Source organism: Leptinotarsa decemlineata, unplaced genomic scaffold, assembly GCF_025532065.1.
Source record: "Leptinotarsa decemlineata unplaced genomic scaffold, Ldec_3_MD MMD2_tig00001973_RagTag_RagTag, whole genome shotgun sequence".
Lineage (NCBI taxonomy): Eukaryota > Metazoa > Arthropoda > Insecta > Coleoptera > Chrysomelidae > Leptinotarsa > Leptinotarsa decemlineata.
This window is the reverse complement of record NW_027412572.1, coordinates 3,487,665-3,501,487: the sequence shown is the minus strand read 5'-3', so window position 1 is coordinate 3,501,487 and position 13,823 is coordinate 3,487,665. Positions and strand designations below refer to the sequence as shown.

Sequence of the window (13,823 nt, the reverse complement as noted above, 5' to 3'; positions counted from 1 at the left end):
AAATTTCTAATCGAGTGTGTGATATTCAAGGTTTCAATGAATATCGGTAATTGATGTGATTGTGTAATCATTGAGAAACCCCCTATCTCCCTTTCTGTATAAATATAAACAGACAATAAATAAAATTAATCCGGATAAAAAAAAGATAAAAAAGTTAGGTTGATTCTTTGTAAACTTTCTCCACGTGCAAGAAAACTTAATCTGAAAATCTTCCTCTAGAAACCATGAGAAAGAACAACTGGGACTCATGGGAGAATAGCTCCTAGATTTGGATCAGCTTTGATGTTTGGGATAGATCAAAATTAAAAGGGGACAATCAAAATTCTGTTATATAATTCATCGAATTATTCAGCTCATCACAAGAAAATGATTGCCAACTATCTGTATTCGAAATAGGTATTCTAGAAACGAACGTTACATATCTCAACCATGAATTGAAAATAATTAAATTCAATGATTTTGAATTTGATCGAGAAAAATGGGAAAGTACTTGTTTGAATAGAAGGAGAAATACTTGCAGAACGCAAAAAGAAATGAAAGTGATATTTTATATAGCATGTATACCATTGGTTTCAATAACTATTAGATTTTCGATGATTTGTATGAAAAAGTAATGACAAATACAAAATATACCTTTCACTCCAGGTCAAATTTCTAATCGAGTGTGTAATATTTATTGTTTTAATGAATAACGGCAATAGATGTGATTGTGTAATCATTGTGGAAACCCTCACCCCCCTTTCTGTATAAATATAAACAGATAATGAATAAAAATAATCCAGATAAAACAAAGTATGTATTGGTGTGTATATCAGTGCATCGAGGTTGGTGATTTTGTCTCATCCACAACATTTTAAAACAACAATGAGGTTGTATGACAATAAAGTATATTCATTATCATTTTTATTATCATTATGAAATCATCACGGAAGACAGAGTCACGTTCAGTGAATTTGATAACAATTCCGTTGGCCGTTGTGTTATCACAAGTAGTTTCCTATTATCGAGTGTGGAAATATTGAAATTAATATTGTGCGTGCTTTCTTCTCTTGAATGATATACTCACATGTGTAGCTTGTGTTCATAGTGAAAAGTACAAGGTATTTTGAGGTTTTTGCAATATATTTGTTTGTATTGTTACTTTAAAATGGAAACTCCTAACTGCACTTTCAAACAAGTATGAGAATAACACTTTTGTTTTCAAATTTGGCGATATACGAGTATATAAAACCTAAGAACAATCTAAAGAAACAATTTCTGATATTATCAATGTTCGAGCTTTTAGTTGGTTCCAACAACCAATATGGTTCCAACCAACAATATGGATCATCATAAACACCAGCACGAATCATCATAACCACTTACTTGAATCAACTTAACCAATGAATCTTTGATCATAATCACCAACATGGTGCATCATAACCACCAACACGAATCGTCATAACCCACAATATGATTCATTATAACCTCTAACTTGAATCAACTCAGCCAATGAAAATTCTATCGTGAATCATAATCACCAACATGGATCATCGTAACCATCAACACGAATCGTCATAACCAACAATATGGATCATCAAAACCACTAACTTAAAACAACTCAACCAATGAATATTACATCATGAATCATCATAATCACCAACATGGATCATCATAACCACCAACACGAATCGTCATAACCAACAATATGGATCATAATAACTACTAACTTGAACCAACCTAACTTATTATGGATCATCATCACCACCAACATGGATTATCATAAACACCAGCACAGATCGTCATAACCACTTACTTAAATCAACTTAACCAATGAATTTTCGAACATAATCACCAACATGGTGCATCATAACTACCAACACGAATCGTCATTACTCACAATATGAAACATCATAACCTCCAACTTGAATCAACTCAACCAATGAATTTATATACGTTCCCACATAGATATCTGTAAGTAGCACATTCTGAACAGAGGTTTCGAGACATAAGATAAAAATTTTGGATTATTATTCACTTACTTCATTCTACATAATCCCATTATAGAGACTTCATGAAGGTTACGTCGAAGAATACTTTCTTTAGGTGAAGTAACTTGGCATGGAATCCTTTAGATTTCAATTTACATTTCTTGATAATAAATCTCATCACGTGTTGATAGTTCAATCTGTTTTTATTTTTGACTGCTCGTTTTATTGAAATTTCAGTTCTTGTTCGGTTAATATAATTTTTCAAAGATTTCAAATGTTTTTATCATATTAGACACCATATGCACCACGAAACATTGTCAACCACCTTCAAACAAATGAAGTTATTATAACCATTGATAAATATAATATAATAGAAATAATGAATACGCTAAGCATTTTCATCATTAACCAATTAGGTTCAAAACGACTCAGGCCAAGAACCTGCACAGGTATACGAATATAGATACTTTATTGTGGACATGAAACATTCTTCTTCACCTTTATACACAAAATAGAAAGAGCATTCAATTTCATTTACTACATTCAATGAATATGTCCTTATCATACAAAGGTTACTAGAAATTAAACAAATCTTATTCTCGCTATCCTATATTTGATATGAATCTTTACGAAATAAATATGTCGTCAACCGCATAATGGTCAATCCATCTATTTGTCCAGTGCACCTGAGTAATGCAAGAGATACTATGATGAATCAATTGGTAATTGTTACAAACATCGTCTTTTTTCCATCCAGTTGGGTTTCGTCGAGCTCTGTCTAGTTCAGCATTGAGTCTGGCTTCGAAAGAAGCCAGACTGATTGCCTGCTGGATATTGTTACTTGGAATAACGGGCACTTGACGATGGGGTCCCATCCTTACAGATTCTCCTATGTGACAACCACTGCTTAAAACTGTTCTGTCCAGTTTCGATATTGGGGAATATTGAGAAACAACTCGATGTTGGTCCGATACACTCCTCAGCGATAATCTACTTTCACTTTGAATTCCATCAGTTTTCAAGCCAGAGATGTCGTGGATGAGTGGAAATAACAACCAGCAGCCAGGAAACATTCTTTACCTATATATACAAAATAGAAAGATCATTCAATTTTGTTGCTATATTCAATAAATATGTCATTATCATGCTGAGATTAGTAGAAATTGAACAAACCTTATTCTTGCTATCCTATATTGATATGAACATCAATCGCAAAATGGTCAATCCATCTATTTGTCCAGGGTACCTGAGTAATGCAAGAATCAATTGGTAATTGTTATAAACATCGTCTTTTTTTCCATCCCGCTGGTTTTCGTCGAGCTCTGTCTAGTTCAGCATTGAGTCTGAAGCTATTTTCTTCAAAAGAAGCCATACTGATATTTTTCCGTTTGATTCCTTGCTGGATACTTTTACTTGGAATAACGGGCACTCGATGTTGGGGCCCCAACCTCATAGATTCTCCTATGGGGCAACCACCGCTTAAAACTCTCCTGTTCAGTCTCGATATTGACGGATATTGAGAAACAACTCGTTGTTGGTTCGTTACACTCCTCAGCGATAATCTGCTTTCACTTCGAATTCCATCAGTTTTCAAGTCTGAGATGTTTCTGCCCAACAGCAGATACGTAGCAAACGCATCGTCATATTTCTGTGAGATGAGGGAGTGGCCGGGCTCCAAATGGGACTCAAATGCATTATTTCCACTTCCGTGGTTCATCCATTCATCTTTCATGATGGTATCTAAGTTTGCCCTCTTTGTGGGATCCGTCACCAAAATCTTCTTCACGAGATTTGCACATTCTGCTGTCATACAAGGAGGAATTCGGTAGATGCCATGAACTACTTGCTCTCTAAGATTCGAAAATATCGAACTGGCAAACGGTAAAGTGTTCGACACCAACATGTATAATATATCGCCTAAAGACCAAATATCTATTCCAGGCCCATCGTATTTCTTCTTCAGATATATCTCAGGTGCTGCATAATGTAAAGTCCCACAAAATGTCTCCAATGTATTTCCTGGGGTGAATTCATTTGACAATCCAAAATCCGCAAGTTTAATGTTCATTTTCCTATCCAGCAGTACGTTATTGGTCTTTAGGTCTCTGTGAACGATTCCCTTCTGGTGACAGTACTGCACCGCAGAAACAAGCTGCCTGAATTTCGCCCTCGCTTCATCTCCTTTCATGCTACCGTTGCGGGCCAGATAATCACACATGTCTCCCCCTGATGCATATTCCATGACCAGGTAAAGGGTATTTTTCGTTTCTATAACTTGAAACAATTTCACTATGTTTGGATGGTCTAACATTTTCATTATTTTCGTTTCTCTGTACAAATTATGTAACGACCGGGGCTTGAGTTGAGTTTTGTCGATGATCTTGATGGCAACCTCTTCACCGGTGGATTCATGCTTGGCTAGCTTGACTTTCGCGAATTTTCCTTTTCCGATAGTTTTCACCAACTTGTATTCACCAATTGTTGATTCCTTTGCCTCCTGTCTCAGAATTGTCCTTGTAGATGCTGGCCTGTTCTTAGTCAATTCCATTGCACGGATATCTGCTCCAAATATTTCGATTTGTTTTGTGGCTCTAAGTAAAGATGCGTTCTTTCGCAAAAATTGTACACTGGTACGTAATAGCAAAAGAAGGAATCTAAATTAAATATTTTCTGCGGAGCCAAGACTTAAATACTACTTGAGTTACCTGTTCAGGTACCTGAGGTAACTCAGGTACCTGCGCACATCAGGTTAATAGTTTCAACCATTCTCCAAACAGTTTATCAAGATTTGGTAACAAGTATATCATTGGTTTTGATAAACATTCCATTCTAATTTCTATTTCTAATTGGGTGTCATATTGAAATATTGTCGAAAGCCAAATAGTCAAAAATACTAATTTCTGAAAACTTTTCTTTTTCCAAATTTATAGCCTCGGTACACTCCACTGTAATAATCTATCTAGTAAAAGTTCATTTACCTAAATATAGTTATGATATACGGCAATTAGCAACAATGCAATGATGCTGATTGGCAATATTAGACTTCGAACGAAAATTGGGGACAAGAGTGTGGGGCCATTCGGCTGCCACCTTGTGAAGAAAACATATCCATTTCCTTGAGAATCTACCTTCGGTAAGTGTATCTTATCATGTATTGTTGGCTTGATGGACTCTATATGGCTCGTCGGCTTTTTGTGAAAGATCATTTTACGTACAAATAATTTGATGCCACACACTTTCACTTTTTTTTCTCTATTTTTCTGAATAATTGCAAGAAAGTTGCAAATTAGTTAATTTAAGTTATAAATTTTCAAAATGGACTCCTTCTTGATCACAGCAAAGTTCAACTTTTTCAATTGTTGCGCGCATCACATTGATTAGCTGTTCCTCAGTGATGCCACCCTCACTTTATGCTCTAGTTTTTTACGAGTAGCTGATGTTGTATTGTAAACCTGATTTTTAAATATTCCCCAGAGAAAAAAAATCTATCGGAGTAAGGTCTGGTGATCTATTAGAACTTGAAAAAGAAATAATTCATTTATGTCAAAATATGACAACTCAGGAATGTACCTTGCACGCCACTGAATAGGTTCATAACTGCCAATCCACTTTTCTGGGAAGGAGTCATTCAGATGTTTTAGCCAGTGGCAAGTCTTCAATGAAATCATTAATTTGATTTCTGAGGAACTGTATATATCTTTCCGCAGTCAGTTTTCCGTCGAAAATAACCTCCTCCGATAATACCCATCCAGCAATTGAAACCAAATCGCTCTTGAAAATTTCCTTGTTGGAGACCAGTACCTTTTATAATTCCTATTGAACATACCCAAATTGGTGAATTGGGTTTCATCTGAATAAATAATTTTAAATGGAAACGTACATCTTCTCTGTATGAATGATCGATAATTACTTATCGATAATAACTTATATCACACTCAGAAACAATTTGGCGAATTGACGCCTTACAATTCACTTCAACAAAGGCCAACACATTTATTTCTTTTTCTTCAATGACGATGAAGTTATTGGTATTTTCTTCTGGTTCATTTCGCATTTTTCTTTCCAGTTTTGGAAAATAATACAGAGTGGAATGGCGACGAATAGGGAACTTCTGAGCATAAATTCGAGCTGCATCAGTTGTATTCGTTTTTGTTTCTTCGTAAATTAGCAATATGTTTCTAGTATAATTTGCCATATCATAATAATGGTATAATTTGTCACGGATAAGTTGAATAACACAACTTAGTACATAAGTATATAAAATACGTATTATTAGGTTATTAGGTATGATCGTTGCTTGCAACTGAAATAGAGAGAATAAAGTGAAAGTGTGTGGCATCAAATTATTCGTAAGAAAATTATCTTTCAGGAAAAGCTGACGATGCACCCAATATCCATGTGACAAAATCAAGTGAACTGGAAAAATCAACATTTGCGACTGTGAAATAATTCTTAAAACGATTGTTGAAGTCACAAGCCTCAAAGTCGTAGTTTTTCCATGTTACTTGATCGAGAATGAAGCGATTTACACGATCCATGGCATTCTAAAAAAAATTGAATAAAAATGATATTATTATTCAGATATTGACAAATGGAGTTTTGTTGCATTTAGAATGTCATTCTCCATCGAAATAAGTAAAAATATATAAGATGTCCAATATAAAAATCGAAAGTTGGGGTCATTTCCGGTCAAACCGGAAGTACGGCAAATCAGGTAAATATGTCAAGGAATGTAAATTGAACAATAATATACAAATTCAAAATTTCCTTCATCTATCCCCAATAATAAGAAAGTTATATGGGGGAGCCGTCTTAGAAAATCACCCGGTATAGCTTGTTAAAATAATATTTTATTTATTAGATTTACCTAACTCTTACATAAGAACACATTGTGAAATTAATTTAAGACTAGTAGATAAGGCAATATTGTGAAATTGAAATTTATCATTTGAGGCATTGCTTATTCAAATCAAAATCGGTATCAGTTTGGGGTAATATATATATATATATATATATATATATATATATATATATATATATATATATATATATATATATATATATATATTATATATATATATATATACCCTCCAATAGTGTAAATAGTGTTTATCAAGAAGCTTTCAACTTTTTGCAAAACAATGTACAAGATCCTGATAAAACTTATATTATTGGTGATTTCAATATATCAGGAGTGGTTGGCAATGTTTTGAATTTTGATTATTTTAGTGACAAACTTAATTTGCTCTCGGAATATATTGAATTCAACTCCCTCAAACAATTTAATGATGTAAAAAATTAACAAAATCGTACACGCTCGATTTGGTTCTTTCTGCGGATAATAATTCAGATATCTGTGTAGTAACTAGAGATGATTTACCGTGTTCGTTGAGGAAGACGCTTACCACTCTGCGATACATGTAAATATAATAATTCCTTAAAGCTTGCAATATTTTGTGAATACCAACAAAGTAGATAAGTATAATATAGAAAAGCTAACTTTGATAGAATATAGCTTCAGAGGTGTTCTACAATATTTGGAATGCCATCATAGCGGCAAACAAAACAAATGAAAGATATCCAATTTGGTTTTCGAAAGAAATCAAGGATTTGTTGCGTGAAAAAAATAAGTATGGAAAACTCATTCAGGAGAAGAAAGCATGCACAAAATTATTTTCAATATTTCCACACTCGATAATAGGAAGTTACTTGTGATAACTCGACGGCCAACGGAATTGTTATCAAATTCAATGAACGTGAACGTCTTTCGTGAAGATTTCATAATGATAATAAAAATAATAATGAATATACTTTATTGTCTGAAGGCATATAACCTCATTGTTGTTTTGAAATGTTGTAGTGGATGAGACAAAAACAACAAACTCGATTAACTGATTACGATAATTGACGTCGCTGTTCTAAAGATGATATTTTAATTTAAATTCATGTCGTTGATCCAAAAACTTGTTGAGTTATAGTTTGACCACCTGAGATATCGTTAAAAAATAAATACCTCAAGAATTTATTCTGAATTTTCGCAAACCAAATAATGGAAGCAAACTCCAATTTTGGTCTTACCAACGAAAAATAAAGTAATTCAATAATGTCTATATTAGAGAATGAAGAAGTGTGTCTCATTGCAAAACCTAACATTCGACTACCAGATTTCATAATATCTCGTATATGATCAACAAATGAAAATTGTTGCCACAATCCATCGAAAATATTAGATTTATTATTTTATATAGAGCGATTCACAATTTCTGTTGCGATATATATTATTGTTTCGCATTAGGTGAAAATGTACAGAAACCAAAATCAGAAATGATCAACAGAGTGATTCAAATAACTCATATCTATTTATAGGATTTTGAAATATTTTTGTTACATTTCGTCCTGTATACTGAAATTTTGACTGTCATATTCTTCTTTGAATAGAAGGAGAAATACTTGCAGAACGCAAAAAGAAATGAAAGTGTTATTTTATATAGCATGTATACCATTGGTGTCAATAACTATTTGATTTTCGATGATTTGTATGAAAAAGTAATGATAAATACAAAGTATACCTTTCACTTCAGGTCAAATTTCTAATCGAGTGTGTAATATTTATGGTTTCAATGAATAACGGCAATTGATGTGATTGTGTAATCACTGTGGAACCCCTCACCCCCCTTTCTGTATAAATATAAACAGATAATGAATAAAATTAATCCAGATAAAACAAAGTATGTATCGGTGTGTATATCAGTTCAACGAGATTGGTGATTTTGTCTCATCCACCACATTTTAAAACAACAATGAGGTTATATGACAATGAAGAATATTCATTATCATTTTTGTTATCATTATGAAATCTCCACGGAAGATAGAGTCACGTTCATTGAATTTGATAACAATTTCGTTGGCCGTTGTGTTATCACAAGTAATTTCCTATTATCGAGTGTGGAAATATTGAAATTAATTTTTTGCATGCTTTCTTCTCCGGAATGATATACTCACATATGTAGCTTGTGTTCATAGTGAAAAGTACAAAGTATTTTGAGGTTAGTGGGCTTTTTTATTTATGCATTGCATATTGTGATCATCTCATCAGTAGTCGTAAGATAAAATTGAGGCAAAATTTACATGGGGATAGGTATTTCAGAAAATGTGTTTTGTTTGCCGATTCGAATTGTTCCAGCGTACATCAACGTGGAGGTCAACGTTTTCCTTTCACAAGGAAAATTAACTATTTGAATCGACAAACTCATCATGAAATGGCGATATTTTTTTTCCCAAATAGCATGATTTTTTATGAATTGACTGTGTGAATTCTCTGAATTGATAGAGACGGTTCAGGTACAGAATTGAAATCGTCAATACGTTTTCGTTTTGGTGAAGTTGACGCGAAAGAATGTTGTCACTTCTTTGGTAATAATGGGTGATCGTGTTTTCTTGAAATTTTTTTTTTCGTTATATAGTCGTGATATATGTATTATAATTTGATGTGATTCCTGTCGCTTTGATCATATCACACGTTTCATTTCGCACCGTGGAATAAAGACGGTATGCGTATGATTTTGACCCACCAGAGACAAAGTCTGTAATGTAGCTACCCTACCCATATTTCGACAATTCGTCAGTATTTTCACCTGAAAAACTACTCAAAGGTACACCATACAGTCCGGGCCGTGAAATATAAATGACGTGGGTGCTTTGTTCACTCACTCAATTGACCGCAGTGTTGGTCGGTGGCTCCTCAAGCCGCAGGTTTAACGATCAATTTTCAATTGGTATCGTCCAATCCGTGTTAGGAATTACACGTTAAAAGGTTAGGCCTCCTTAGTTTCGCATAAGTTTCGACTTGTGAGGGTTATCGTTCGTAGGGGTGCGACAGCTGGTTAACGGAAAATCATTTTAAACATATTTTTTGATTATCTTAGATTTTTAATAAGCTAATATTGAAAGTAAACCATGAATCACCGTGTCGGAATGTAACGCCATTACTTTTCACATTAATTTGGGAAAGATATTCTATGATGTTATGTGTTGTAAGATGTATGCGACAATATTTGCCATCAAAATGAATAGAGAGAGAGAGAGAGAACTTCTTGAATTAAACATACGTACTGACTCATTTTGAGGTTTTTGCAATATATTTGTTTGTATTGTTACTTTATAATGGAAACGCCTAACTGCACTTTCAAACAAGTATGAGAATAACACTTTTCTTCTCAAATTTGGCGATATACGAGTATATAAAACCTAAGAACAATCTAAAGAAACAATTTCTGATATCATCAATGTTCGAACTTTTAGTTGGTTCCAACAAAATATTGTGAGTGTATAAGTTTGTAATTGTTGACAATGTTCGTACATTCTTACTTTCGTTTTCTGATTTTTTTTCAATATAATTATATTATATATTATAATTTTGATTGATTAATTGTTCATTAAATCCCCATACGACCCATAACAGATGTAATAGTCATCATCGTCGAGAAGATTATTGCAGTTGAAGCGACCCTTGACAGCTATTCTAGAAGTTGACAGCAACTTCGAGCGGTTCAGAGGAAATGCTCACTCTTTCTTCGAAGCATGCTTGTCAGGCAAGCAAAATAGTTCAGTTAGGCGTCGTTTCGCTTCAGGTGAACACGAATCGTCATAACCAACAATATGGATCATCATAACCACTAACTTGAAACAACTCAACCAATGAATATTACATCATGAATCGTCATAATCATCAACATGAATCATCATAACTACCAACACGAATCGTCATAACCAACAATATGAATCATCATAACTTCTAACTTGAATCAACTCAACCAATGAATATTCCATTGTGAATCATAATCACCAACATGGATCATCGTAACCACCAACACGAAGCGTCATAACTAACAATATGGATCATCATAACCACTAACTTGAATCAACTTAACCAATGAATCTTTAATCATAATCACCAACATGGTGCATCATAACCACCAACAAGAATCGTCATAACCTACAATATGGAGCATCATAACCACTAACTTGAAGTAACTCATTCAATGATAATTCCATCATTGAACATCATCACCACCAACATGGACCATCATAAACCATAACACGGATCCTCATAATTATCAACACGGATCATCATAACTACTAACTTGAACCAACTCATCCAATGAATATTACATCATGAATCATCATACTCACCAATATGGATCATCATAACCACCAACGCGAATCGTCATAACCAACAATATGGATCATAATAACCACTAACTTGAACCAACCTAACTAATTATGGATCATCATCACCACTAACATTGATCATCATAAACCACAACACGGATCATCATAAACACTAACTTGAATTAACTTAACCAATGAATCTCCCATCATGAATCATAACGAATCGTCATGATAGAGACTTCATGAAGGTTACGTCGAAGAATACTTTCTTTAGGTGAAGTAACTTGGCATGGAATCCTTTAGATTTCAATTTTCATTTCTTGATAATAAATCTCATCACGTGTTGATAGTTCAATCTGTTTTTATTTTTGACTGCTCGTTTCATTGAAATTTCAGTTCTTGTTCGGTTAATATAATTTTTCAGAGATTTCAAATGTTTTTATCATATTAGACACCATATGCACCACGAAACATTGTCAACCACCTTCAAACAAATGAAGTTATTATAACCATTGATAAATATAATATAATAGAAATAATGAATACGCTAAGCATTTTCATCATTAACCAATTAGGTTCAAAAGGACTCAGGCCAAGAACCTGCACAGGTATACGAATATAGATACTTCATTGTGGACATGAAACATCCTTCTTCACCTTTATAAACAAAAAATACACAATTTCATTTACTACATTCAATGAATATGTTCTTATCATACAAAGGTTACTAGAAATTAAACAAACCTTATTCTCGCTATCCTATATTTGATATGAATCTCTACAAAATAAATATGTCGTCAATCGCATAATGGTCAATCCATCTATTTGTCCTGAGTAATGCAAGATATACTATGATGAATCAATTGGTTATTGTTACGAACATCGTCTTCTTTTCCATCCAGCTGGTTTTCGTCGAGCTCTGTCTAGTTTAGCATTGAGTATGGCTTCGAAAGAAGCCATACTGATTGCCTGCTGGATATTGTTACTTGGAATAACGGGCACTAGACGTTGGGGTCCCATCCTTATAGAGTCTCCTATGTGACAACCACTGCTTAAAACTGTCCTGTTCAGTTTCGATATTGGGGGATATTGAGAAACAACTCGTTGTTCGTCCGATACACTCCTCAGCGATAATCTACTTTCACTTTGAATTCCATCAGTTTTCAAGCCAGAGATGTCGTGGATGAGTGGAAATAACAATCAGCAGCCAGGAAACATTCTTTACCTATATATACAAAATAGAAAGATCATTCAATTTTGAGTAGAAATTGAACAAACCTTATTCTTGCTATCCTATATTGATATGAACATCAATCGCAAAATGGTCAATCCATCTATTTGTCCAGGGTACCTGAGTAATGCAAGAGATACTATGATGAATCAATTGGTAATTGTTATAAACATCGTCTTTTTTTCCATCCCGCTGGTTTTCGTCGAGCTCTGTCTAGTTCAGCATTGAGTCTGAAGCTATTTTCTTCAAAAGAAGCCATACTGATATTTTTCCGTTTGATTCCCTGCTGGATATTTTTACTTGGAATAACGGGCACTCGATGTTGGGGCCCCAACCTCATAGATTCTCCTATGTGGCAACCACCGCTTAAAACTCTCCTGTTCAGTCTCGATATTGACGGATATTGAGAAACAACTCGTTGGTTCGTTACACTCCTCAGCGATAATCTGCTTTCACTTCGAATTCCATCAGTTTTCAAGTCTGAGATGTTTCTGTCCAACAGCAGATACGTAGCAAACGCATCGTCATATTTCTGTGAGATGAGGGAGTGGCCGGGCTCCAAATGGGACTCAATTGCATCATTTCCACTTCCGTGGTTCATCCATTCATCTTTCATGATGGTATCTAAGTTTGCCCTCTTTGTGGGATCCGTCACCAAAATCTTCTTCACGAGATTTGCACATTCTGCTGTCATACAAGGAGGAATTCGGTAGATGCCATGAACTACTTGCTCTCTAAGATTCGAAAATATCGAACTGGCAAACGGTAAAGTGTTCGACACCAACATGTATAATATAACGCCTAAAGACCAAATATCTATTCCAGGCCCATCGTATTTCTTCTTCAGATATATCTCAGGTGCTGCATAATGTAAAGTCCCACAAAATGTCTCCAATGTATTTCCTGGGGTGAATTCATTTGACAATCCAAAATCCGCAAGTTTAATGTTCATTTTCCTATCCAGCAGTACGTTATTGGTCTTTAGGTCTCTGTGAACGATTCCCTTCTGGTGACAGTACTGCACCGCAGAAACAAGCTGCCTGAATTTCGTCCTGGCTTCATCTTCTTTCATGCTACCGTTGCGGGCCAGATAATCACACATGTCTCCCCCTGATGCATATTCCATGACCAGGTAAAGAGTATTTTTCGTTTCTATAACTTGAAACAATTTCACTATGTTTGGATGGTCTAACATTTTCATTATTTTCGTTTCTCTGTACAATTTATGTAACGACCGGGGCTTGAGTTGAGTTTTGTCGATGATCTTGATGGCAACCTCTTCACCGGTGGATTCATGCTTGGCTAGCTTGACTTTCGCGAATTTTCCTTTTCCGATAGTTTTCACTAACTTGTATTCACCAATTGTTGATTCCTTTGCCTCCTGTCTCAGAATTGTCCTTGTAGATGCTGGCCTGTTCTTAGTCAATTCCATTGCACGGATATCTGCTCCA

At 34.5% G+C, this 13,823-nt stretch overlaps 2 pseudogenes; both read right to left on the bottom strand.

Annotated features, from left to right (window-relative positions):
* Positions 1 to 3,246: 3,246 nt before the first annotated feature.
* On the bottom strand, positions 3,247 to 4,609 carry LOC141482767 (serine/threonine-protein kinase MARK2 pseudogene; annotated as a pseudogene).
* A 7,853-nt stretch (positions 4,610 to 12,462) lies between these two features.
* Positions 12,463 to 13,823, bottom strand: LOC141482782 (serine/threonine-protein kinase MARK2 pseudogene; annotated as a pseudogene).